Here is a 27,560-nt window from a genome sequence, read left to right on the forward strand (position 1 = left end):
AAGATTTTGTGGCCATACGTTCAAACTTGGGCACCAATTCTTTTAGTTTTCTTATTTTTTTTCCCTTATCAGCCCTTTCACAGATAATCCCCAAACTGACCAATTTGCTCCAGCCCAGATCATTTTTAATTATCACCTCTGCTTTACAGCTAATATGACATCCAGCTGGTTTATGCTAATAGGATAGCTGCTGTCGAGTATTGGTACCACCCCATCTACCCCCACTCTCTATTGCTTTACCCCCACCCCTTCGCCCTCTTTTTTTTATTTCCATGCACACTGGGTGATTAATTATAAAGTGCAGAAAGTGAGCTTCAGCCAGGACCGGTGGGTGACAGATGCATGAGGAGACGGTGTTCCAGTAGCAGCTGGATGAAGGTCACAGCAACCTGGGGGAGCAAAAAAAAAAAAAAAAAAGTGGAGATGGTACTGTGACGAATGGAGAGCGATAAGCTGTCTTCGTGGGTAACTTTTATAGAGGAGATTAAGCACCGCATGCAACACGGGAGCCCTTCACTTGCAGCGTGAGATACCACGCCAGCATTTTAATAACAGATGGCACCTTTAACAATAACACTTGAGCCTTCCGAGGTCAGATGTGCACCCCCCCCCTCCCCACCCATGCTCCATCTTCAGAAATATGGACGCGGGTGTTTACATAATTTTATTTGCTCATCGAAGGAATTTGTAACATGGCCAATATTTTGGTGACAGACGCACTTATTTGTGATTGTATTTTATTAATTATAGTACCTATGCTTGTCTGTGACTGTAAAGTGTCCTTGAGAGCTTCGAAAGGCGCTTAAAATTAAATTCATAATAATAATAATAATATTATGTGGTAGAATCTTTCAAAATCAGCACTTTTTTTTCTTCAATGTATATCGAAGAACCACCATCGCAGATCGCGCTTGACTAGTAGCTCGTAGACTGGCTCCAAGTCAATCGAGGGGGTGATGGAAACGGGGGTGGGGGGCATTGGTGTCTATGTTCGTGTTATTTATATGAAAATACAATTAAAAATACAAAATGTAAAAAAAAAAAAATATGCATTCCGAAAAATGCAAAAAATACAACAAAATACAAAAAACAAAAAAAAAAAATACAAACAATACAAAAATTACACAAAATACAAAAAAATATTTAAAAAATACAAAACATAAAGATACAAACAATACAATAAAAATACAAAATACACACAAAATACAAAAATAAATACAAAAAATACAAAAATCAAAATATACAAACAAAAAATATAAAAATAAAAAAAATACAAAAATACAAAAAAATACACATAATACAAAAATACGAAATATACAAAAAAATACCAACAAAATACAGAAAATACAAAAAATACCAATACATAACAAAAAATACAAAAATACAAAATATAAAGATATAAACAATACAAGAAAATTACCAAATGTAAAGAAAATACAAAAAAATTCAAAATATACAAAAGTACAAAATATACCAAAAATACAAAAAAATACAAAATATACAAACAAAACAAAAAATACAAAAGGACAAAAAATACAAAAATACAAACACATACCAGAAAAAAAAAAAAATACATAAAGTACAAATAATACCCCCCCCGAAAAAAAAAAATTAAACTAAAAATACAAAAAAGACAATTTAAAAAATGGAGGTCACCTTTACCCTACATCTGCGTGACCTGAATCAACGGAAATAATTAGCGCTAAGCAGTCTGCAATTAAAAAAAAAATATATTATTCTCATTGAGCCTTTTGTTACATCTGCGAAATAACTTGTAAAGAACGGCGATCTGAAAGAAGCCTTTTGAAATGAGCTCCAATTATTAAACAAACTACAAGAACACCCAGCATACGCCAATGTGAATATTCGCAGAAAATAACAAGAAGAGGAGAACCAAAGTACAAGCAACGGCGTCCATACCATTGGCAGGTTGAATTACGCCTTCCGAACCATAATAGAAGCACAGTTGAAGCTTTAATTGGCATCTCACCGCCAAACCGGAAACGTTTCCATGGTGCGAGCGTACCGTTGCTTGTGCGTCATACTCAACGCTTCCAAGGAGACGTTCGAACCATTGAAAACTGTATGGAGCCTCCCCGGGGATTTGAATGAATCTAATGCAGACCCCAAGCAAACGGGCGACGAGATGGGTGTGTACAAGTCTAACGTCACCGCTCATATTATTGTTATCACGCTGCGATAGTGTCGCAAGCAGATAAGAATGCCTGCCTTTATTGCGACCCACCATGACAATAGCGAAATGAAATCAGCCTCAAAATTCATCATCTGTATTTCTTCCCTGTTAAATGAGCTGGATGTGGGTGGCCTCCCGGTCAGCCGTTATTGCGGTGGGACCCTATTAAAATGCGTTCATACAGCAATTGCCCAAGTTAGCGGGACTCTTATTAAATGTCAGCGGCTCCCTTACTTATCTGCAAAACGCCAGAGCCTTTATTATTTATTTTTCTTAACAGAGGACGGCGGGAACTTGGCGAGAGCTACGGCGGTCACCTTAGAGGGTGACATTTGCTGGCGACCGTGGCTGACAAATATGCTCGCTAATATTTGAGTTGGCTAAAGGGCGGCGGCGGTTATCGATCGTAGCGCAGGGAACGCCATAAGTCAATGTAAAGCATAACAAAGCGGGACAACGGGCAATCAGAGAAGCTCCCCATGGCAAATATAATGAAGTTCAAAGCAATTTATTCCTGCTCGCTGTTTGTTAGCTAGCAAAGGCGAGGGAAGGGGGGCGGGGGGCGGGGGGGTCACGTTGTCATTGCTGCACAGTTTGTGATTAAGCGGGATTATGTAAAAACAACTGGAAATTGCACGTGTATGATTTTACATGTGTAAATATGTATTTAGGAATGATGATAATAATAATAATAATAATAATACATTTCATTTTAAGCGCCTTTCAAAGATCTCAAGGACACTTGAGATCATTGTTTAACATTGTTTAATTTATTTATTATATTTTGTTTGTATATTTTTTGTATATTTGTATTTTATGTATTTTTTGTAATTTATTGGTATTTTTTTGTATATTTTTGGTATGTGTTTGTATTTTTTGTATATTTTGTATTTTGTGTATTTTTTGTATTGTTTGTATTTTTTAAATTTGTGTATTTTTTGTCTGCATATTTTGGTTTTTGCATTTGTTTGGTATTCATATTTTTGTATTTTTGTATTTGTTTGGTATTTATTCATATTTTTGTATTTTTGTATTTTATTTGTCTTTTTTGGTATATTTTGTATTTTTTTTGTGTTGTTTGTATCTTTATATTTTGTATTTTCGTGGTTTTTGTATATTTATTTTTTTGTATTTTGTGTATTTTATGTAATTTTTGTATTGTTTTGTATTTTTATATTTTTGTTTTTTGTTGTATTTTTCTAGTTTTTGTATTTTTGGGGATTTTTTGGGAATATATATATATATATATTTTTTTATTTTAAATAAACGCAAATTTTTATATTAATTTTTATATTAAATATATATTTATAAGCAAACAAGAAGCTCTAAGCATCCATTGACGAAAATAGATTGTCTCATATCCCGCATACTGTAAATCCGCTTCAATTCCAAGCTGCGACAAATCCACAATACGCATCGGCAGCTCTGCGCTGACTCTCCTTTCTCCTCATCGCGGGTTTCAAAGCGATACGTACGTACGAGTTCTTCTCATCTACCTCGATATGATATCCGACCGTTGCCCTGTAGCGTCTTCGCATTTTTGTGAGATGTAAATCCAGAAGTGTCATCATAACTCTGTTTTAGGAGTCTCCATTTTGGGCCCCTCGGGGTCTCCACTCTCCTGTTCGCTTGGCCTTGATGATGCATGTTATATTCCTCACTGACTCATCTGAGCCCGGCTTCAAGGCTCGCCATTTGCGACTTCATAAAAAAATAAATAAAAAAAACAGTTCCTTTTAAGTTGCATTTTGCTGCCGTCCGCACATCGCGTAGACGTTTTTTTTCGTTATACGCTTCGCATGTGATGATCATGCAGATAATTTGCACGGTTTATTTGTGTCCCTTGAGGAAGTTGTCTCCTCTCATTCCTCTTTTACGTTTCATATAGAAAGTGAGAACATTGTTGTGTAAATGCCTTGTTTTCTATCGTGAGAATAATAATAATAATACATTTCTTTTATTAGCACCTTTCAAAACTCTCAAGGTCACTTTACAGTCACAGGATAAGTTTTTCTGTGGGTGAGCAGCGGTAGCCGCACGCGCCGGCGTTCGTTCACTCAACCCAGAATAACTCAAAAAGATAGTAAGATAGAAAGCTAGCTAGCTGATAGATAGCTAGCTAGGTAGCTAATGTGTTTCCTGACTGAAAATGCTAGCTTGTTAGCTATCTAGCTAATAGATAGCTATCTATTAGCTATCTAGCTAATAGATAGCTAGCTTGTTTCCTTATTTGACTTGAAGATTGCATCGGCAAATTAGCTGCGGCATACGAACGATAACCCCGATTAACTCAAAAAGATAGAAAGATAGATAGCTAGCTACAAGATAGCGAGCTAATATGTTTCCTGACTGAAATAGCTATCTAGTTAGCTATATAGCTAAAAGATTTCTAGCTAGATAGATAATAGCTAGCTAGCTAGCTAGATCCTTACATGACTTGAAGATTGCATCGGTAAATTAGCTCCGGCATACGAATTATAACCCAGAATAACTCAAAAAGATGGAAAGCTAGCTAGCTAATATGTTTACTGACTAAAATAGCTAGATAGTTAGCTATATAGCTAATAAATTGCTAGCTAGCTAGCTAGCTAGTTTCCTTACTTGAAGATTGCATCGGTAATTTGGCTCTGGTTTACGAACTATAACTCAGAACAACTCAAAAAGATAGAAAGATACCTAGCTAGCCAACTAATAGATAAGTAGCTAGCTAGCTAATATGTTTCCTGACTCAAATAGGTAGTTGGTTAGCTATATAACTAATAGATAGATAGCTACATAGCTAGCTAGTTTCTTTACTTGAAGATTGCAACGGTAAATTAGCTCCGGCATACGAATTATAACCCAGAATAACTCAAAAAGATAGAAAGCTAGCTAGCAAACTATTAGCTAGCTAATATGTTTCCTGACTCAAATAGCTAGTTAGTTAGCTATATAACTAATAGATAGATAGCTACATAGCTAGCTAGTTTCTTTACTTGACTTGAAGATTGCAACGGTAATTTAGCTGCAGCATACGAACTATAACCCAGAATGACTCAAATAGCTAGCCAGTTAGCTATGCAGCTAATAGCTAGCTAGCTAGATAGTTAATAGCTAGATAGCTAGCTAGTTTCCTTACTTGACTTAAAGATTGCATTGGTAAGTTAGCTCACGCATACGAACTATAACCCAGAATAACTCAAAAAGATAGAAAGATAGAAGCTAGCTAATGTTTCCTGACTCAAATAGCTAGCTAGTTAGCTATATAACTAATAGCTAGCTAGCTAGTTTCCTCACTTGACTTGAGGATTGCATCTGTAATTTAGCTCCTCGCTAGCAACCGGTTCAGGGTGTCCCTCACCTACCCACCGAAGACAGCTGTAATAGGCCGACCGTTGTGAAAAACCGTCTGAAAACAAAAACACAAAAAAGCCCGAAGCATTTGCTTAAAAATCAGAGCAACCGCAACTGCATTTGATTTCTATTTTTAACAGAGCTGTGTTCACTCTTGCGTACAGCGTTGCGCACACAATTTGTACAGAAGTCGTCTTCCATCCGTGTGCTTTTAACAACCCCCTATCCCTCCCTTCCTATAAGCCTGACAATCCGCCCGGCGCTGTAATTGTTTTCCGCCTGTAAATTGTGTAACGCAACCCCGTGGTCACGTTCCATCTTGTTCCTGTTCCTGCTGCGTCTGATTTTTTTTTACTTCCCGTCTGAGACGATGGCACGTCATTGATCTGTCAGTTGGAACCGAGGCTTTTTTTAATTACAATCATTAGCTTCAGTCGACGAGCTGCTGTTCGTGGTTAAGAGGAAGCTTATTGGTTATGTCTGTTTTTAATTTGAGCTTTCTGCATTGTTAGTTTAAAAAAAAAATGAATACAATGTGTTTTGTGGGAGTAAAATCTCAACATACAGCGATACCTTGGCTTACGAACTTAATTGGTTCCCAGACGGAGTGTGTAAGGTGAAAAGTGTGTATCCCAAAAATTAATTTCCCATAGGAAACCATTAAAATCAGAACAATCCGTATCCATGTCCCCATAAAACATAATTTTCTACTTTCTAATTTTCAAAGCCTTAAAACTACACAAAATATACCTTATTTAATGTATAATAAATGTTCTATGGTATTATAATTAAAGAAATAAACTGTGCTTTATAATAAAACCAAATCCAGCAGACATTTAAACAGCTTCTTCCCCCAAGCCATTAACTCTTTGAACAGTAGCCCAAATGGAACTGTATAGTGCCTCTTTGCAATTTTTTTGATGATGATACTAGTGCAGCGTGTTCAACCGGAAACAAATTCCTTATGTGTTTTATATACTTGGCAATAAAGATGATTCTGATTCTGATAAAGTGGTTTTATTTTACCTTTGTTATGGTCGTTGATGGCTAGATGGAATGGAGTGGCCGGTTTCCTCAGCATTAAACACTTGATGAGGAACGTAACCTTCTTTCACCATCTTGAGGAATGATCCCTTGGAGGTGCTTTATCTGCGATAATTTTACCTAGTTCATCATCAATTGTGTTCTGTTTAGCTGGGTTGATAGCTTTTTGCATCAGGTGTACAGATGACTTGTGCGGGTTATTTGTGGATCCTGATTGATGAGATATTTTAACCTTGCAGTCTCCACAAGTTGAAACGAGTCCAAATGTCACTGTTTTCTATCTATTTTGTCACTCTCTGTCGTCTGCCTGTCTCTTTAATTAATTAATTTAATTTAATATAATGTCATTTAATGGAATTTAATTAATATTTGGGATACACACTTTTCGCCTTACACACTTTGTCTGGGAACCAATTAAGTTCGTAAGCCAAGGTATCACTGTACAAAAGAGGGGGGGGGAGGATGAGGAGAAACTGTCAGCGGCGGTGTCGTCTACAGACAAAAAAAATGTTCATGGCGGTCGAGGCGGGTGGATAAACGGTCTTGCTGGAGCGCTGTGGCCTCTCATGTAGCACTTTGCGCCATGTAATTGAAAAATTGGGCTGGGAATCTCAGGGGTAACTTTCAATATATTTTACGACTGATAAAAGATAATATCGCCAGACCATAATTACACGGCCCACTAGGATTTTCTAATTAAATGGCTTCTAAATGTATCGCGCCGTATTTCAAGCATATTTAATAATCAGTCTTTGGCAGAATTTGCTAAGCGTCGCAGTCCAATCCCGATAGATCTGACCTACGACCTCAAGCTGCTGTGCAGAAATTTCAACCAAGTCACAAGTCAGGTCATAAACTAAAATTAAAAAAAGGAAACAAGGACATTATTTATTCATTATTTCTATTTATTTATTTTTTTGTCTTCTGACTTCAAGATGGCGTAGCGAGAGTGGCTGCGTTTCCAGCAGCTCCTTTATTTTGTTTTTCTACTTCTTTCTTTCCTTTCATAACTTTGCTGCTGTGAAATGTCAATTTCTCCACTGCGAGACTTATAAAGGTCAATCCAATCCAATTGACAACTTCATTGACATTTACATCTAAAAAAATCATAAATATATTTTTATTAACTCATTCAGTGCCGTTCATGAATTTATTCGTAGCTTTAGCATCCATTGATCATCATATTTTCAATACCCGAATAAATCTGTCAATGGCAGTGAATGAGTTAATTATGGAATGGATTGTATTTGTGAGTAATAATAAATAATAACAATTATATATTTAATTTCGAAGCTCCTTTCAAAACTCTCAAGGACACTTTACAGTCATGGGATAAGATCTTTTTTTGCGGGTGAGCAGCGGCAGCCATTCGCGCCAGCGTTCACTCAACCCGGAAGTAACACAGCAGCAAAGTTATGAAAGGAAGAAGAAAGGAAAGAAAGAAGTAGAAAAAAATACAGGAGCTGCTGCAAAGGTAGCCACTCTCGCGGCGCCATCTTGGAGTAAAAAAAAACCAACAAAATAAAAAAAAAACTAAATAACAAATAATATGACAACGCAAAGACACAGAGAGTCATTCATTCTTCAGCACTTGTTGTACCCTCTTTTTTACATGAAGCAGTTCTAGATGAAAGAGGAGAGGATCAAATCATCCTTTTCAGCAGTGGATCAGGGACGTCATGGTGGAATGTGCACGTCTACTACAAGCTCAATGTTGAAAGCAAACACGAAGCTTTAGCATCTATTGACGAAGAGATTGTCTCACATTTCCTGTCCCACATAAATCATCTTCAATTCCAAGCTGCGACAGACTTTTATCTATCTATCTATCTGTCTATCTATCTATCTATCTATCTATCTATCTATCTATCTATCTATCTATCTATCTATCTATCTATCTATCTATCTATCTATCTATCTATCTATCTATCTATCTATCTATCTATCTGGCTATCGCTGTGGCTATCGATGTGGCTATTGATATTTGTTTCTTGATTTATATTTTTTGATTTATATTTTTTGATTTATATTTTTTAGTTTATATTCATTGATTTATATTTATTGATTTATATTTGTTTTGATTTATATATTTTTATTGATTTTTCATTTATTTATTGATTTTGTATTTATTTATTGATTTTGTATTTTTTTATTTTTATTTTTATTTTTATTTTTATTTTTATTTTTATTTTTATTTTTATTTTTATTTTTGTATTTGTATCTGTATCTGTTTATGTATCTGTTTATGTTTATGTTTGTTTTTGTTTATATTTATTTAAATCTGAGTGTTTTGCTGCTAAGCTTCATTTGTTGAAATGATGGCCGTCAAACTATGACGAAATGGGATCCTGTGGCCCATTAGCTTGTGACAGTAATCTCATCTCATGACAGGAGATGCTTGGCGGTTGTGGATCCTCACGTCCACGCCAAGCAAGCTCGGCGAGACGACTGTCTAGACCTCCCGCTTCCCGTTTTTTTTTTGCTCAAACCAAAGACGGCTTTGTACGTCAGCAAAGTTCCTTCTGGCTTTTCAGATCCGCCGTGATGCCGATCTGATTGTCTTTGGCGAACTGGCGTCGCTCACAGCGTGATAGTGTCTAACACGGCGTAAAAAGGTCAAGTTGTGCCGATTGCGGCAGTGATGTATTTTAGCGTTGCGCCACTAGTGCGATAAGAAAGACTTGAAGTAACTACTGAAGAAGAAAACTGATCCAATCATGTTTTTTGATTTTATTTTATTTTTTTATGCCGCTAGTCGGTGCTCGTGGCGTCCGGATTTTCCCCTTGTGAATAAAAAAAAAGGATCAACATTTTTTTTTTACATTTATTTATTTATTTATTTATTTATTTATTTATGCATTTATTTATTTATTTATTTATTTATTTATTTATTTATTTATTTATTTATTTATTTATGCATTTATTTATTTATTTATTATTTTATTTATGCATTTATTTATTTATGGATTTATGTATTTATGCATTTGTTTATTTATTTAGATATTCTTTTATTATATTTATTTATTTAGTTATTTATTCATGCATTTATTTATTTATGCATTCATTTGTTTCTTTATGCATTTCGTTGTTTATTTATTTATGCTTTTGTTTATGTATTTAGCTATGATTTTATTTATTTATTTAGTTATAATAATAATAATAATAATAATAATAATAATAATAATAATTAATAATACATTTCATTTATAAGCACCTTTCAAAACTCTCAAGGTCACTTTACAATAACAGGATATGTTTTTCTGTGGGTGAGCAGTGGCAGCCACATGCGCCAGCGTTCACTCAACCCCCGAAGTAACTCAAATAGATAGAAAGCTAGCTAGCTAGCTAATGGATAGCAAATAAATAGTGGATAGATAGCCATATAGCCAACAGCTAGCATTTATTGTTTAATTATTTCACTTTCGGGGTATACATGAAATGTATTATTATTATTATTATTACTATAATAATAATAATTATTATTATTAAAACATTTATTTATTTAGATATTATTTTATTTATTGATGCATTCATACATTTCATGCGTTTATTTATAGCTGCATTTCTTTATTTGGCTTTATCTATTTATGTATCTAACCTATTCCAGATATTCTGAACGTGCGAGGGATGCTGATAAAGCGCTGGTCAGACCTCTGGCAATGTTTTTCCCTTCCACCAGGGGGCAGGTGTTTTTAAAGCACTATATAAACCGATATGGATGTATAGCCTTGTATTTTGGACACCTGCCCTCATTTCAAACTCAGATAACTCCGGACCCATATAATTCAGTAATTAACTCTTTATTTCTGATGAAAGATGAGAGACTAAGGTTTCTAACGCTGCATTAAATGCTTATGTAGTCCTAAAACTCAATATTCTGTGTGTCCTCCAATTCGAGTGACAATGACAAAAACCCTGGCACAGGAGTAGACATATTTCTTTTGCACACCATCTGGCAGTGAATGAGTTAAAATGTTCCAAGCGAGAGTGTAACCCCCCCTTCTGCTTTGTACTTTGATTGCAAAATTTCATCCAGATCGTCACTGCAAGATGTTTCTGGAACATTTCCGCTGACTCGGGAGTCATCAGTGTTACCTTGCTAATGACATGGGCATTATAAAAATACACCTTTTAGTTGCTGAGATAAGCTTCATTATTCCGAGGGCATGTCCTTTTGGAAAAGGGTGCCGAGTATGCACGGGTACGGTTTGGGTGGGGGTAGAAGATAAGAGAGCTGGAGGTGAGGTGAGGTGAGAACGCTTCAAGTAATGCTTGCTCACAAACAGAATTGAATTATTGATCAAGGGACAAATTACATTAAGGAGGACCCCCCCTCCCCCCCACACGGAGTTATCGAGTCTTACATACGTTTGTGTTGTTTGTGCGTGCGAAGAAATTTTACGTGAAACACATACACACAAAGTGAGATTTTTAGACTAGCAGCAGAAGCAGCACAGGGGATTGTTTTATTCCATAGTTTTGGATGCTAATATTAGCATAATTGAATCCATGCTTGCCATGCTGGTCTAAACACATATTATGGGACTCTATACATCCATCTCAAATCCATCCATCCTCCTATCCATCTATGCTCTTATTTCATACATCCATCCTTTCTTCCATCCATCCACCCCAAATTCACCCAACGACCAATCCACCCCAAATCCATCCTTCCATCCTTCTATCCTTTCATTTCATCAATATATACAATACATCCATCCATCCACGCCAAATTCATCCATCCACCCCAAATCCACCCATCCATACTTTCTTTCATCCAGCCACCCAAACTCCACCCCACATTCATCCATCCATCCACCCCAAATCCATCCATACTTTCTTTCATCCATCCACACAAACTTCACCCCAAATTCACCCATCCATCCATACTTTCATCCATCCACACAAACTTCACCCCAAATTCACCCATCCATCCATCCATCCATCCATCCATCCTTTCATTTCATCAATCCATCCACCCCAAATTCATCCATCCATCCACCCCAAATCATCCATCCATACTTTCTTTCATCCAACCACCCAGCCACCCAAACCCCACCCCAAATTCATCCATCCACTCCAAATCCATCCAACCATCCACCCCAAATCCATCCATCCATCCATACTTTCTTTCATCCATCCACACACACAAACTCCACCCCAAATACATCCATCCATCCCAAATCCATCCATCCATCCATACTTTCTTTCATCCAACCACCCGAAATTCAGCCATCCATCCATCCATACTTTCATCCATCCACACAAACCTCACCCCAAATTCACCCATCCATCCATCCATACTTTCATCCATCCACACAAACTTCACCCCAAATTCACCCATCCGTCCATCCATCCATCCATCCATCCATCCATCCATCCTTTCATTTCATCAATCCATCCACCCCAAATTCATCCATCCATCCACATCCATCCATACTTTCTTTCATCCAACCACCCAGCCACCCAAACCCCACCCCAAATTCATCCATCCACTCCAAATCCATCCAACCATCCACCCCAAATCCATCCATCCATCCATACTTTCTTTCATCCATCCACACACACAAACTCCACCCCAAATACATCCATCCATCCCAAATCCATCCAACCACCCGAAATTCAGCCATCCATCCACCCCAAATTCATCCATCCATAGTTTCTTTCATCCATCCATCCAGCCACCCAAACTCCACCCCAAATCCATCCATCCTCCCCAAATTGGTCCATCCATCCACCCCAAATTCACCCAACGATCCATCCACCCCAAATCCATGCATCCATCTATCCTTTCCCATCCACCTATCCATCCATGCCAAATCCATCCATCCATACTTTCTTTCATCCGTCCATCCACCCACCCAAAATCCAATTCATCCATCAATCCATTTTCTGATTTATCCTCACAAGGGTTGCGCAAGGGGCTGCTGGAGCCGATTCCTGTTGTCTTCAGGCAGTAGCCAGGGGACACCCTGAACCGGTTGCCAGCCAATCACATGGCACACAGAAATAAACAACCATCCACACTCACCATCACACCTCGTGTCAATTTTGTAGTTTTCAGTCACCCTGCCAAGCATGTTTTTGGAATGTGGGAGGAAACTGGAGTACCCGGAGAAACCCCACGTAAACTCCACATTGGCAGGCCTGAGCCAGGATCGAACCTGCGACCTTTTCACCGTGGGGTCGCTATGTGCCTATAATCAGTCGAACATGGGGTCCAGTTCCTCTATGTTTTATTTGTACATCAGGTTGGAATATGCTAACCTGTGCTCATCCATTTTAGTGACGTAAAAGAACGTTGATGTGCTCGGCTAGCTCGCTAAACTGGCGTTCGTCCTTCCTTGCAGCGAGGAATCGGCTTTTGGACTCGGGAGAGCGCTCGCATTCCTGTCTACTGTAGCGTACGACTGCCACGGCCTTTGGCCAGTGTGCCTCACATTGGGTTCATTAGTTCCTGATCACACACACATACACACACACCAAAGCGCCGCAGGAACAAACGTCCCCGAGTAAAGTAAAGAGATTGTTTGTCTGACTTGATGTGCGCTACGTCTCCCCCCGCAGGCGGCTGGACCAATCAAAAGCGGCCGTCTCATTAAAAGGTACGAAGCCTGTGGAGAGGTCGGCGGCTAACTTGGCTGATTAGTGAGCTCTGGCAGGCTTTGAGGCGACCGTTTGGTCGCGGGGGGGGGGGGGGGGGGGGGGGGTGACGTGCAGGGGGGTGGGGTGGGCCTGGCTTCATCAACAGGCATGTCTGTTGAGGGTTGGCCGTGTTGGTGGGTAGGCGGTAAACTCTGTCTGAACCCTCCTCTTCACCAAAGGTTTTGGTCCCATCTGTCAGGGTCAAGGACAACGTTAAGAAGCTAAGATTTTCGGTCGCAATGTTGCTGTTTCTGGGACGACCAATAAATAATTAAATACAAAATAATAAAAAAATAAACACGTAAATATAAATCAATATTTATATTTAATTTAAAACAGATTATTTTCTTACAGACAGTGGCGTTTTTAGGTGTTCAATTACCTTACATGTATCGGCGTGTACTTCCGCCTTCGTCAGTGTCATATATTTCTTTGTTTATTTTATTATTGTTTTGTGATTGTTATGTATGTTATATTATTATTTTTATATATTTATGTGTTCTGTATTATTTTTATTTATTTATAGATTTCTTTATTTACTTTTATGTATGTTATTTATTATTTTCTAAATAAATTTTATAGTTATTATTTTCCAGGCCTATTTACCTATTTTATTTATTGACTTATGTATTTATTTTTATATTTTTATTTATTTATTGTATGATGTTTTTTTTTATTTTTATCAATGTTATTTCTTATTTTTTCATGTTGATTTATTATGTATTATTTTTTATATTTTTTTTGCTATCATTTATTTTATGTATGCTCTTATTTATTATTTTTAATATAATACATATATATATATATATAATATAATGTATTTATTTATTTATTTATTTTTAATTTTATTCACCTATTTATTTTTTCTCAAAATGTTGTATACATCAGACCATATATTTTCACATTTTTGATATTTTTCAATATTATAAAATATTTCGTCCACCTTTTTATCGTTTATTAATCATATCTTTCTTGTGGGTGGGATAATGAAAGTACAGTGATTCGTCAGTTTGCGGACCTCTTGGCTTACGAACGTTTCGGTTTACGAACGTTACATTTATGAACATTTTACCTTGGCATACAAACTATTTTTCGGGATACACACAGAGCTGCCACAATGAGTGACGAGCCCATTCCCCTAACAAGAAAATGTCAGCCGGCTTGTTTTGGTCCTTCTATTCCCCGCCCCCAGTCGTCGGTTAAAGCCACGTGATTGGTCAAGAACACAGCAGTGAGGGGAGCTTGGTTTAAACATTAAAGAGACAGGCAGACGACAGAGAGAGAGTGACAAAATGGGTAGAAAACAGTGAAATTTGGACCCATTTCAACTTTGATAGTTCAAAAGCAGAGTGTAGACTGCAAGGTTAAAATATCCCATCAATCAGGCTCCACAAATAACCCGCACAAGTCATCTGTACACTTGATGCAAAAAGCTATCAACCCAGCTAAACAGATCACAATTGATGAAGAACTAGGTACAATTATCACAGAGACAGCAACTCCAAGGGATCATTCCTCAAGATGGTGAAAGAAGAAGGTTACGTTCCTCATCAAGTGTTTAATGCTGATGAAATCGGACACTCCATTCCATCAAGCCATCAACGACCATCTAATAGCACATTTATTATACATAAAATAAGGTATATTTTGTGTAGTTTTAAGGCTTAGAAAATCAGAAAGTAGAAAATTATGTTTGATGGGGAACCTGGAAACCGATTATTCTCATTTTAATAGTTTCTTATGGGAAATTATTTTTTGGGGATACACACTTTTGGCCTTACACACTCTGTCTGGGAACCAACTGTGTTCGTAAGCCAAGGTATCGCTGTAGCCATATATGTTTTTGGTGGTTTCAGAAGTGACTCAGTCAAAAACCTTTCAATACTCTGTCAATGATTGTCCCAACTGAAGAATCATCTACCGGAACGTTTATTCTTAGCGTCCCACAACGAAGCGTTGTGATCAAAAGCCACATTGACTTTCTTGTTTCTTGCTATGACTCGTCTGGAATGCGAATTTTGGACTCTTGGTACCCACCCCCCCCCCTTTTATCGAAACCAATCACCGGAAACCGCTCGTTGACTTTGAGCCAAGGGCAAAGTGTGCTGCCGTGTGGCTAACATCCAAAGACGCTTGAAGGTTACTTTGTTGGAGAAGAAGTTGGAGTCTTCTTCTTCTTCTTCTTGTTATTCCTCGTCGTCTGCCTTTCGGTGGTTTTGTCCCTTGAAAAAAAGACAGAAAGAAACAGTTCACTTGTTGTTTCTCTCGCTGCTTTGCTCGCTGATAAGCATGTTATCTCAAAGTAGACCCTGGCAGCAGTCCTCCAGCGTTCTAGACACTCCCTCAGCTCCCCTTCCTCTTTCGTGGGATGTTGGGCTGTGGAGTGTGGAATCATTTCAGGAAGTGTGTGTGTGTGTGTGTGTGTGTGTGTGTGTGTGTGTGTGTGTGTGTGTGTGTGTGTGTGTGTGTGTGTGTGTGTGTTAATTTTTTTTTTACATATCTCCTTTGCACTCAACAATTCCGACTGAAGCTGCCACAGCTCGTATCTGCTGACTGTCACTTCCATTCAGTTCGCTGTGCTCAATCGTTTTTCTCGCTCCTTTTCTCTCTCTCTCTTTCTTTCTCTCTCTCTCTCTCTCACTCGTTCTCACTCTCTATTTCTTTCTCTATTTGTTTCTCTCTTTTTCCCTTTCTCTCTCTTTTTCACTCTCTCTCTTTCGCTTTGTCTCTCTCTCTGTCTCTCTCGATTTCTCTGTAATTCTCTCTCTCTGTCCGTCTCGCTCTCTCTCTCTCTCTATTTCTTTCCTTTCACTATTTGTTTCTCTCTCTCTCTCATTCACTTTCTTTCTCTCTCTCGCTCTTTCTCTCTCTCTCTATTTCTTTCTCTATTTGTTTCTCTCTTTCTCTCTTCCTCTCTCCTTTTCACTCTCTCTCTCTCTCTCTCTCTCTCTCTCTCTCTGTTTCTCTCACTTTCTCTCTCTCTCATTCTCTCTCTTTCTCTTTCTTTCTCTCTCTTTCTTTCTCTTTTTCTTTTACTCTCTCTCTTTCTCTCTTTTTCTTTTTCTCTCTTTTTCTCTTTCTCTCTCGTTCTTTTTCTCTTTCTCTCTCGTTCTTTCTCTCCTTCTCTCTTTCTCTCTATTTCTTTCTCTTTCTCTCTATTTCTTTCACACTTTCTCTCTCTTTCTCTTTCTCTCTCGTTCTTTCCCTCTTTCTCTCTCTCTCTTTCTGTCTCTCTTTCTCTCTATTTCTTTCACACTTTCTCTCTTTCTCTCTCTCTTTCTCCCATTCTTTTTCTCTCCCTCGCTCCCTTTCTCGTTCTCTCTCTCTCTCTCTCTCTCTCTCTCTCTCTCTCTCTCTCTCTCTCTCTCTCTCTCTCTCTCTCTCTCTCTCTCTCTCTCTCTCTCTCTCTCTCTCTCTGTGTGTCACTTTCTCTCTCTTTCTCTTTCTCTCTCGTTCTTTCCCTCTTTCTGTCTCTCTTTCTCTCTATTTCTTTCACACTTTCTCTCTTTTTCTCTCTCTTTCTCTCTCTCTTTCTCTCATTCTCTCTCTTTCTTTCTCTCTCTCTCTCTCATTCTCTCTCTCTCTCTCTCTCTCTCTCTCTCTCTCTCTCTCTCTCTCTCTCTCTCTCTCTCTCTCTTTCACTTTTTCTCTCTCTCTCTCTCTCTCTCTCTCTCTCTTCTCTCTCTCTCTCTCTCTCTCTCTCTCTCTCTCTCTCTCTCTCTCTCTCTCTCTCTCTCTCTCTCTCTCTCTTCTCTCTCTCGTTCTCTCTTTCTTCCCCTCTTTCTCTCTCTCTCTCTCTCTCTATATGACAATATACCCACCCAGCGCTCGTGCCCCGACGATTGTTCTTAAGTCAAAGCAAGCAATCGTCCCGGCGACGGTTCGCCTCGCGCAAAAAAAACAAACAAACCAATCACGTGGGCCCACTCGCATCTCAACATAGAACAACAACGTGCCGCATGAAACTTTAAAAAGCCTGTTTGAGAGCTGGTTAAATTTGACTTTGAATAAACTACTGCAATCTATTAAGGGACTCATAAATAATTGCGACCCGATGCTGTAAGCTAACCCCCCCCCATCCCGTCACACCCCCCCCCCCGTCTCAGTCGAGAGAGTCTTAAGATTTTCTAAAGAAAGCAAATGAAGCTGAATTTAATAATTGGCTGCAGTTTTGAACTATCCCGCAGCAAACATCCCAAAAGATGAAGTCCATAAAGGATTATTATTATTATTATTATTTTTTTTGTCTTATTTATGTGTATTTAAAGGGCAAACCCCCCCCCCCCCCCACCACCACCCATCCGCCGAGGCCCGTTTAGCTGAGCAATCAGCATTTTAATGACCAAAACTGGGTTCAGAATATCAATTGTAGTTTATCCCCATCAACAAACCATTATGATTAATTGCCGAGGGTCTATTGTTTATTGCAGAAGATAATGACACACTTTTTACTTATAAATCATATTTCCTCCGTGAATAATCTACCCCTTGCCCCTCGTTTGTCATTTTTATTTTACTTTATTTCCCCCCCCCTCCGGATTCATCATTCTCAATCAATCAAGACCTGCCATCTGCACGTCGGGGTCCCCTCAATTAAGATTAAAGAGTTCCGGTCTAGGAAAAAGATGGAAAAATATTTTATTTAAAATCGAAAATTAACTCATTGACTGCCAGATGATGTGCAAAAATGTGTCCAATCCAGTGCCAGGGTTTTTGTCATTTTCATTCCAGGACTCACAGAATATTGACTTTTAGGACTACATAAACATTCAATGCAGCGTTAGAAACCTTAGACTCCCTTCTTTCATCAGAAAAACGAGTTCATTCCTAAATGATATGTGTCTGGAGTTATCTGAGCTTGAAAAGGGGACAGCTGTACAAAATACAGTAAAGTCTCGTTATATCGATATTCAAGGGAGTCCGAAAAAATATCGATATAACCGGGACTATCGATATATCCGACCCTGTTTGCAAGTAATTTTCTCCGTGCGTGCATAGAAATAGTATCAATATAACCGGGACTATCGATATATCCGATATCGATATAACGAGACTTTACTGTATAATGTAGACATATTGGTTTATGTCGTGCTTTAACAACAGCTGAAGCTGGAACAAAGCGCTAACGTGGACAAAATGCAAATGCTGCCCCCTCGTGGAAGGGAAAAACATTGCCAGAGGTCTGATAAGCACTTTATCAGCACCCCCGCAAGAAAAAAACAAAACCCGAACAAATTCGGGAATGGCGCTCCACGTTACACTTTTCAATTCTATTTTGAATTCATGCTCAGTTTTAATGTTTTAACATTAAAAACATGCATAACTGGATTGGGATGATGATGATGATTATTATTATATATATATATTTTTTTTTGTTTTTTTGCACACCCCTGTTTGTACTTTGTTTTCTGCTTTTTGACGTGGTTTTGTCCAGCAATAGACGATGACAAAGTTAGCCCTTTGCCCGACGGGCGAATCATGGAAATATATTAGCATGTAACTCCAGATTTAATAATAATAATAATAATAATAATAATAATAATAATACCACATTATAATACCACATAATAATAATACCACATAATTATAAAAAATAATATCAAATAATAATAATAATAATAATACCACATTATAATACCACATAATAATAATACCACATAATTATAAAAATAATATCAAATAATAATTATAATTATTAATACTTCCGGGTTAATTTTTTTGCAGATTTTGGACACAGTCATTTTAATTGGTGTTTTGCATTTGACTAAAAATATCATACTGCGTGTTTTGGGTATTTTAGATGCTATAAAACGTTTTTCTGATGTCAGTTAGGAACCATAAAAGTGATGTCGGTTGTCCTTTAAGCGTCGGAAGGACATGCGTGTACTCAACATACCGAGAGCCTCTTGTGGAATGACATGATATTGTCACCCCCCCCTTCCCCCTTTATCCCCCCCGCGCAGCTTATCTTCCGAGCACCTTTTATTTCATTTTACATGGCGTGATAGAAAAGCGCATGTGATGTCATCTTGAGGTGTGTTCAAACGCACTTCACCCTCGAGGCGTAAATGTGTGTGTGAAGGGGGTTGGGCAGAGGACTCCGTGAATGCAAAGAGAAATCTGAGAGGCATCGCACCTCAGGGGACGATTTTCAGACGCCTCACATTGTGTCTTTTATATCGAGAATCCAACGTGCGATCAGTTTTTCTACATAAGCAGCATGTGGATCGCCGTCCAATATAAAATGGTGGCCGTAACCGTTGTTCCGTGTATTTGTGCTTGAGTCATGATTGAATTGCGGAGGCTACCTGGTTTCCTGCCAGGAGCATTTCCATAAAAATCTCACAGACTCGACAATGTAAACAGAGACCCGGAGAGCCAAAATGGAAACGGCTCATTAAATCACTTATGGTCCCTTTCATCGCTCCACTCTTACCTGGATAACTGGGCACTTTGAGAGCTATAACTGTGCTGCCCTTTTTGAAAAAAAAAAAAAAGTATTATTATTATTATTATTATTATTATTATTATTATTATTATTTGATATTATTTTTATTATTATGTGGTATTATAATAATTATAATATATATAATATAATTATAATTATTATTATTATTTGATATTATTTTTATAATTATGTGGTATTATTATTATGTGGTATTATAATAATAATATTATTTGTATACTTTTTATAATTTTTATTATTATTAATATTTTTTAGTTTTATTATTATTATTATTTAATTTATAATTTATTTTATTATTTTGTTGTCGTTATTTTATTATTCCTATTAGCTATATAAATCAATGTTATTATTATTATTATTATTATTTCATTGCTATTATTATTATTATTATTATTATTTTTATTATTATTATTATTATTATTAACCGTTGTCTTGTTATTGGAACTTGCAGCTACTTCTGAGCAAGTTAGCTCAGGGCCTGCTAGCCTTTGTCCAGTGTTTTCCGGGCAGCCCGGACAACAGACTAGCTAAATGACGAGCCGACTAATTGACGAGCTAACTAGCCAACTGATGAAATACATTAAAGAATGACATCTTTCGTGACAAGCAACTACTTCCATGGCCACACATGCTTCAAGCTAACTTCATCGGGTGGAAGATTTGCCTTTTTTTTGCTCGCTAACTAACTAAATGACTAGCCGACTACCCAACTAGCCAACTGACTAAACACATTAAAGAATGAAATCTTTTGTGACAAGCAACTACTTCTTTCTTACTTTGTTTCTAGCTAACTAACTAAATGACTAACCAACTAGCCAAGCAGCATATTAGCCAACTAGCCAACTGACTAAATACATTAAAGAATGACATATTTCGTGACAAGCAACTACTTCCATGGCCCCGCATGCTTCAAGCTAATTTCATCGGGTGGAAGATTTGCATTTTTTGCTAACTAGCTAACTCGATAAATGATGAGCCAACTAACTGACCCGCGAATTAGCCGACTACCCGACTAGCCTACTAGCCAACTAGCCAACTAGCCAACCAGCCAACTAGCCAACTGATTAAAAACATTAAAGAAAAACATCTTTCGTGACAAGCAACAACTTCCATGGCCACACATGCTTCAAGCTAACTTCATCGTGCGGAAGATTAGCCTTTTCTTTGCGTCATTTGCGATCGGTTGAGAGACTCCAAATCTCCAAAGAATAGCCTTCTTATGTCGATAGCGCCACAAAAGTCATCAAAGTGTCTCTTCTTTACTATGTACGCCGTAACCGTACGATTCGGGAGCCTCGAGGCAAAACACTAAGTGACCCATTTGTTAGTTCAACGGGATGCGTTTTTCCGCCTATTAACCACGAAGTCATATGCTTCTTTTGCAAGAATTGCATTGACAAGAACGGTGTGTACACTAAAGTGGGATTGTGACTCCCGGGAGGTTTGAATACATTAAAAGAATATATATATATATATATATATAAATCTTTGAATATAAATGTTGTGTGAGGCTTTGAACTGAACGTTATGGGTTGTTAACAGCGGTATAGTCAAGTACAAAACACAATTATTGGCATTTCCGTTGTCCAGCAGTAACATCTTGACCGATTCGTACAGTTCCCGCTTGATTAAACGCAAGCCCGTTCATGAAATGTGGACCATCTCAACTCAACTGTATCACCGGCTAATGAACTGCCGTTAACAAATTTATTAGAGAATTAAAAATATGACAGAGCACGATTCCTGAATTTGTGGGATTGGTTGAATGGGGTGTGCACATTTACGCAACCATATTGTTGACATCATTTTTTTTAACTTTTGAGTTAAAATACAGTAACATACAGTAAAGTCTCGTTATATCGATATCGGATATATCGATAGTCCCGGTTATATCGATATTTTTTCGGACTCCCTTGAATATCGATATAACGAGACTTTTCTGTAGTTGGCATAACCATTGATGAAAAGGTTTCTTTAGCCGTCATCTGTACTTCTTTGAAGGTGTCGGACGTTTCGCTTCTTATCCAAGAAACTTTGTCATCTGAACCAGGTCATATGCTAACCCCTCACCCCCCAATCCCCCCTCCACCCCTTTCCCCGAACAGTTAATGCGAGAAAGTCATTTTCAGCCTCGAGTGCTTTGTCATTGCGACTCGAGAATGGCTTATCCAGATGGGTAATTAGTCATCGCCGAGCGTTAGCGTCCGTAGATAGACGACGGCAAAGCCGCCGGTGTACGGCGACTGACCTCGACATCGCCGCGATTACACCCAGGGTGACACCGATTGTCGTAATGAAGATCGAAGACACGCGCTCCCCCGTTTCGCCGACGCCGTCTCATCTTTACGCTAGGCTAGCTAGGCTTCCATCGAAGGTTTGGTAACATTTGTGGGCATTTACAGGAGTGGGGAAGAAAAAGTTGTTTAGTCCCAATGGAGGACAGAAGATGTAAGTTGTCTTTTGTCCATTCGCGGTCTCATGTAATTTCACAGCGATGACTCAACAAAAGCGAGAACATGTGCTTCCCTGAAGATTAAATGCTCGCTCTTAGCGCTAATGCTCATCATCACCTGCCTCAGAGAATGAAAAACAACACACTTGCCTGACTGCTGTTCAGGAGGATAATAAGGCGCCGAGGGGAAAAGGGGTTTGATTTTTTTTCTTATTTATTTTTTTTCCCCTTGACTTTTTTTTTTTTTAGTTTTAGTTTTTTTTGTGTGCCTTTTCTGGCCTCTGGCAGACAAAATAAAAAGTTTCCAAGCGCTGAACTTCCGGATTTGTCTTTTGCTCACCTGGCGCACTTAGCGCAGTGGCAGCTCAGCAACTGGCACCGATTGCTCAGTGGACATGTTAAAAGCCCATTTAGCGCCTGTGTGTGTGTGTGTGTGTGTGTGTGTGTGTGTGTGTGTGTGTGTGTGTGTGTGTGTGTGTGTGTGTGTGTGTGTGTGTGTGTGTGTGTGTGTGTGTGTGTCCAAACACATCTGCCTACCTTTAATTAGTTTTGCCATGGCGTTGGGACCGAGCAGTCTCATCGGTCTTTAATAGGGGTAGACAAAGGGCATTTTATCAAAGTAAGAATACACTATCGTGCATTTCTATATCCAAAATTCATTCGGAAGTTTAATACTAAGACTTCCAGAGAAATATTTGTGACTCTGGTGCGGCGAAAAATTGCGTGAAACTTCTGCTCATGTAGTCTCTAAGGCAGTGGTTCTGAACCCGGGCTCGATCAAACCCATGTGGGTTCGGTGGATCAGTCTGAGAGGTTCGATGGAGCCTCTGCCATGGAAAATGAAGGCGCAGTCGACTCAACATGTCAGTTTTGATACGTTTGCTTGACCATTACTGCCTAGTTCATTTTGTGCCGATTCATTAAAAAAGAAAAAAAAAATAATTATATATATATATATATATATATATATATATATATATGATACTACTTTTTTTGTGTATATATATACAGTAAAGTCTCGTTATATCGATATTCAAGGGAGTCCGAAAAAATATCGATATATCCGACCCTGTTTGCATGTAATTTTCTCCGTGCGTGCATAGAAATAGTATCGATATAACCGGGACTATCGATATATCCGATATCGATATAACGAGACTTTACTGTATATATATTTGATACTACTTTTTTTTGTGTATTTATGTAGTTTTTTATTTATTTATATCCAAATAAACAAACAAACATTATTTATATATATATATATATATATATATATATATATTTGATACTACTTTTTCCAGTTTTGTTTTAAAACATATTTGTGTATTTATGTAGTTTTTTTATTTACTTATATCCAAATAAACAAACAAACATATTATTAGAACACAAACATTTATATATATATATATATATATATATATATATATATATATATATATATATATATATATATATATATATATATACAGTAAAGTCTCGTTATATCGATATTCAAGGGAGTCCGAAAAAATATCGATATAACCGGGACTATCGATATATCGATATAACGAGACTTTACTGTATATATATATATATATATATATATATATATATATATATATATATATATATATATATGGTAATAATAAGATCGATCTATCGATCGATAGATCGATCGATATTATTATTACTACTATTATTATTATTATTATTATTATTATTATTATTATTATAACTAAATAAAATACATTAAAATGACCTAAAACAAATTAAAAAAAACTAAAAATTGACTACTGTGTTGCATGTCGTCAATCAACTTCTGTAAACCTACGAATTTGTGATAACAGCCAAGCACCATCGGACTTAGATTTGCTTTCCCCGATCCCGTATTTAGGAACGTTTGTTTTGAAACGCTTCGCATCTCTGTTGCATACACCATCACGTCCACCAACTTTTCCCCAACTGTCATTCCAGAGGCGGCACATGAAGTAAAGTCATTTCAATTGCGTCCACCGCTTTGCATATTTCATTCAGCTCCATCTTGACTCTCAAAGGCGTGACCCAAATTTCCAACCCTGCTTTTTACTTTTTTGGCTCACACCGTTTGATCATCGCCATTGAAGGAGCCGAGCGACGCTTCTTCCCTTCAATCCGAATAATAGGTGGTCGTGACGAGCAGACGGATACTCCAATCAACCCCCAAACTCGATCCACTGCCCAGTTTTCTAATGAGGCGGGATTTTTTTTTCTTTTCTCCTTTTACTCATCGCCCAATATGAGCTAACAGACCCCCTCCCTCAACGCCCCCCCCCACCATCTTCCCCTCTGTCCATTCACATCTGTGGATGTTACCCGACAAGTCTCATTTGTCAAGCCCTCCCCTCCCTGAACCTTCTCCTTCCGTCTGTTAGGCTCGACCACCTGATCCCCACTACCCCACCCTCCTCCGCGCACCCCCCACCCGAATCGAAAAACAGAGTAAATGGGGCAAAGCCGAGGTGCAAACAAGTGGAACTCTCCAGGGACGGCGGCTGGATTTTCCGACATGCCACCCCCCCCCCGAACCCCAAGTTCAAATCCCGAGACTTTATGTGCATGGGGTCAATCGTGATTTGTGATCTGGGCAAGTCAAAGTCAGCTTTATTGTCAAATATGCTAATATGCATGACATACAGCACAGATGAAATTACTATCCTCTCGGACCCAGCATGCAATCAGAATCAGAATCAGAATCATCTTTATTGCCAAGTATGTAGAACACACAAGGAATTTGTTTCCGGTAGAACACGCTGCACTAGTATCGGCGTCAAAAAAACTGCTAAGTGGCACTATACAGTTCCATTTTGGCTACTGTTGAAGAGTTCAAAGAGTTAATGGCTTGGGGGAAGAAGCTGTTTAAATGTCTGCTGGATTTGGTGCGCATGGATCGGTAGCGCCTGCCTGAGGGGAGTAGCTGGAAAAGGTGGTGGGCAGGGTGCGGAGGGTCCAGTAGGATTTTCCGCGCCCTTGCGCACTTATAATGACTTTATAGTCATAAACATAAACATATATATATAAGCACAAAGTAAGCACGGGATGATATTGTCACTGTGACTCTTAATTGTATTGTATTGTGTTGAAATGTATTTCATTTTTCTACTTTCATTCCTTTCATCACTTTGCTGCTGTGAAATGTAAATTTCTCCACTGTGAGACTAATAAAGGCATATCCAATCCAATCCAATCCAATTGCCTGATCGTAGCGAAAGGTCTTTAAAAAAAAATGTCAAGCTCCTCCCCCTCGCCCCCCCCCCCCAACTCTCGCTCTTGCTGCCAGTCGATTGCATGCAAATGGCCTTGTTCAAATAAAGCAGTATGACAAGCCATAAAAGTTGACGTGGGGCGGCATCGGCCACGTGACAACTCGTCGCCGGCGAAGAAGCGAACCCGAGTGGATTAAAACGGAGCCTCGCAGCCACGGTGGCGTTTGTGTTTCCTCATTGTCGCTGAAAGGCTTGTGTTCCTCCCTCCACCCTCCTCTACTCCCTCCACCCCCCTTTTTTTTGTTTTTCCTCGCTTCTGGCCAACGATTGATAAGACCCAATCCTTGACAATGCTTGGCACCAGATTGACGCTAGCAGGCGCGCCGTCGCCGCTTGGATTGCGCACGGGCCTGTTTCTGGACGGCGGCGGAGATGGGATGCGGCTCACGTCACTGTTTATCTTACCTCTTCCAATTCCAGATGGCTCTCAGCTGAAAGAATGCGCTTCTTTCCGCTCTCTTGCGCCCCCGCCCACCCACCGCCAACCAACCAGCCTTCATTCTCATTTCCTCCCTCACCTCCACCTCGCTGGCTGAAACTTCGTCCGGGGTGCAGGATTCCTTTCAAGTCCTCAATCTGCCAAGGAGCCAAACTAGGTCTTGGGTGGGATTCGAGAAAAGAGGGAGAGGGAGGGAGGGATGGAGAGAGGAAGGGAGAAGGTGAAAGAGAGGGAGAGGAATAGGAAGGAGAGATGGAGAGAGGGAAAAGGGGGGGAGCAAGAGGGGTAGCGGTGAGAGGAACGGGTGACTGAGAGGAGGGATGGAGGGGTGTGAAGGAGGGAGGGGGAAAGGGGAGGGTGAGGGAGGAGGTAAAGGCGGGAGTGAGAGGGGTAGTGGTGAAAGAGGGAGAGGGGGTGAGGCCACGAGAGGGAGGGGGAGGGAAGGAAGGAGGGAGAGAGAGAGGTGGGGGGTGGGTAAGGGGAATGATAGAGGGGGAGGGTCATGAGAAAGAAAGAGAGAGAGGGGGTGAGGCCACGAGAGGGAGGGGGAGGGAAGGAAGGAGAGAGAGAGAGCGAGAGAGAGAGAGGGAGAGAGGGGGGTGGGTAAGGGGAATGAGAGAGGGGGGCCGTGAGAGAGAAAGAGAGAGAGGGTGAGTAAGAGAGGGAGACAGAGAGAGGCTAAGGGGGAAGAGATGGTGGGGGAGAGAGGGGAAATGGGAGGGAGAGGGAGTGAGGCCACGAGAGGGAGGGGGAGGGAAGGAGGGAGGGAGAGATGCTCGGGGGAGAGAGACAGAGAGAAAGAGAGAGAGAGAGGGAATCGTGACAGATTGAGGGAGAGAGGGAGGGAGAGAGAGAGAGAGAGAGTAAGTGGGAGGGAGGGAAGGAGAGAGGATAAGGGGGAAAGAGACGGTGAGGGATAAAGAGGGGGAGTTTTGATAGAAGGAGAGAGAGGGTGTGAGAGAGAGGGTGAGAGAGAGAGAGGGAGGGGGAAAGGGATAGATAAAGGTAGAGAGGGGGAAGTGAGAGAGAGGGGGAGAGACAGAGAGGGTGGGTGAGGGAACCATAAAGGGAGAGAGGCTGAGGGGAATGGGGGGAGGGTGAGGGAGAGAGAGAGTGAGAGACAGAGGAAGAGAGAGAAAGTGAGAGCGAGCGAGCATATGTCAAAATGATTTGTCCTTTCTCGCTGAACATTCTCCAAACGTGAATCACAAAAAGTCGTCCTGCGCGACGCCCACAAGGAGGCTTTCCCACTTTTTTGTTTTAAGGTCAGTGAATCATCCCAATTCTCATCTCGGGCAACAATTGAGTCAGTCGGGCTTGTGGACACCCCCCCGACCCCCAACGTGGGTCCTGATGGACGCTCGGAATCCGCCAGCAGGAGATAATCACAACATGTCAGCCTCCAGCGATCTAAAGCCTTATCGGTGTCTGCCCGCGGCCTGCCTGCCATAAATAAGCGCCGGGACGGACATTTTTCTTTGTTTTCTCGCCATCCCGACGGGGGAAGAATTTGTCTGCGTGCCGAGCGCTTCACCTGCATAGCAATGCTGGCGTCAAGACGCAATATTCCGAAGGGCGCGCCAACGTTTAGACTCACAATTCTCGCTCACCGGATCTCTCACAGTTAAAGGACAACCGACGACTCGCGCAGAATATTCCGGAAGTCTTGTTGTTGAGTTGGTGACGAGTCCTCACGTTACGTCACT

At 39.4% G+C, this 27,560-nt stretch overlaps 1 protein-coding gene across 2 annotated transcripts in view; it reads left to right on the forward strand.

The window, feature by feature from the left end:
* Positions 1-27,560, forward strand: part of plxnb2b (plexin b2b) — a 225,603-nt gene that overhangs the window by 12,900 nt on the left and 185,143 nt on the right. The window contains exon 2 of one of the 2 annotated variants that reach the window (XM_088995752.1): positions 10,179-10,253. The exons of the other annotated variant lie outside the window; for it this stretch is intronic. The gene's annotated coding sequence lies outside the window, so the exon portion shown is untranslated. The remainder of the gene's footprint in view (positions 1-10,178; positions 10,254-27,560) is intronic. 2 annotated transcript variants of the gene reach the window in all.

This window comes from Hippocampus bargibanti, linkage group LG05 (genome assembly GCF_051943395.1).
Source record: "Hippocampus bargibanti isolate YZ-2025 linkage group LG05, ASM5194339v1, whole genome shotgun sequence".
Classification (NCBI taxonomy): domain Eukaryota; kingdom Metazoa; phylum Chordata; class Actinopteri; order Syngnathiformes; family Syngnathidae; genus Hippocampus; species Hippocampus bargibanti.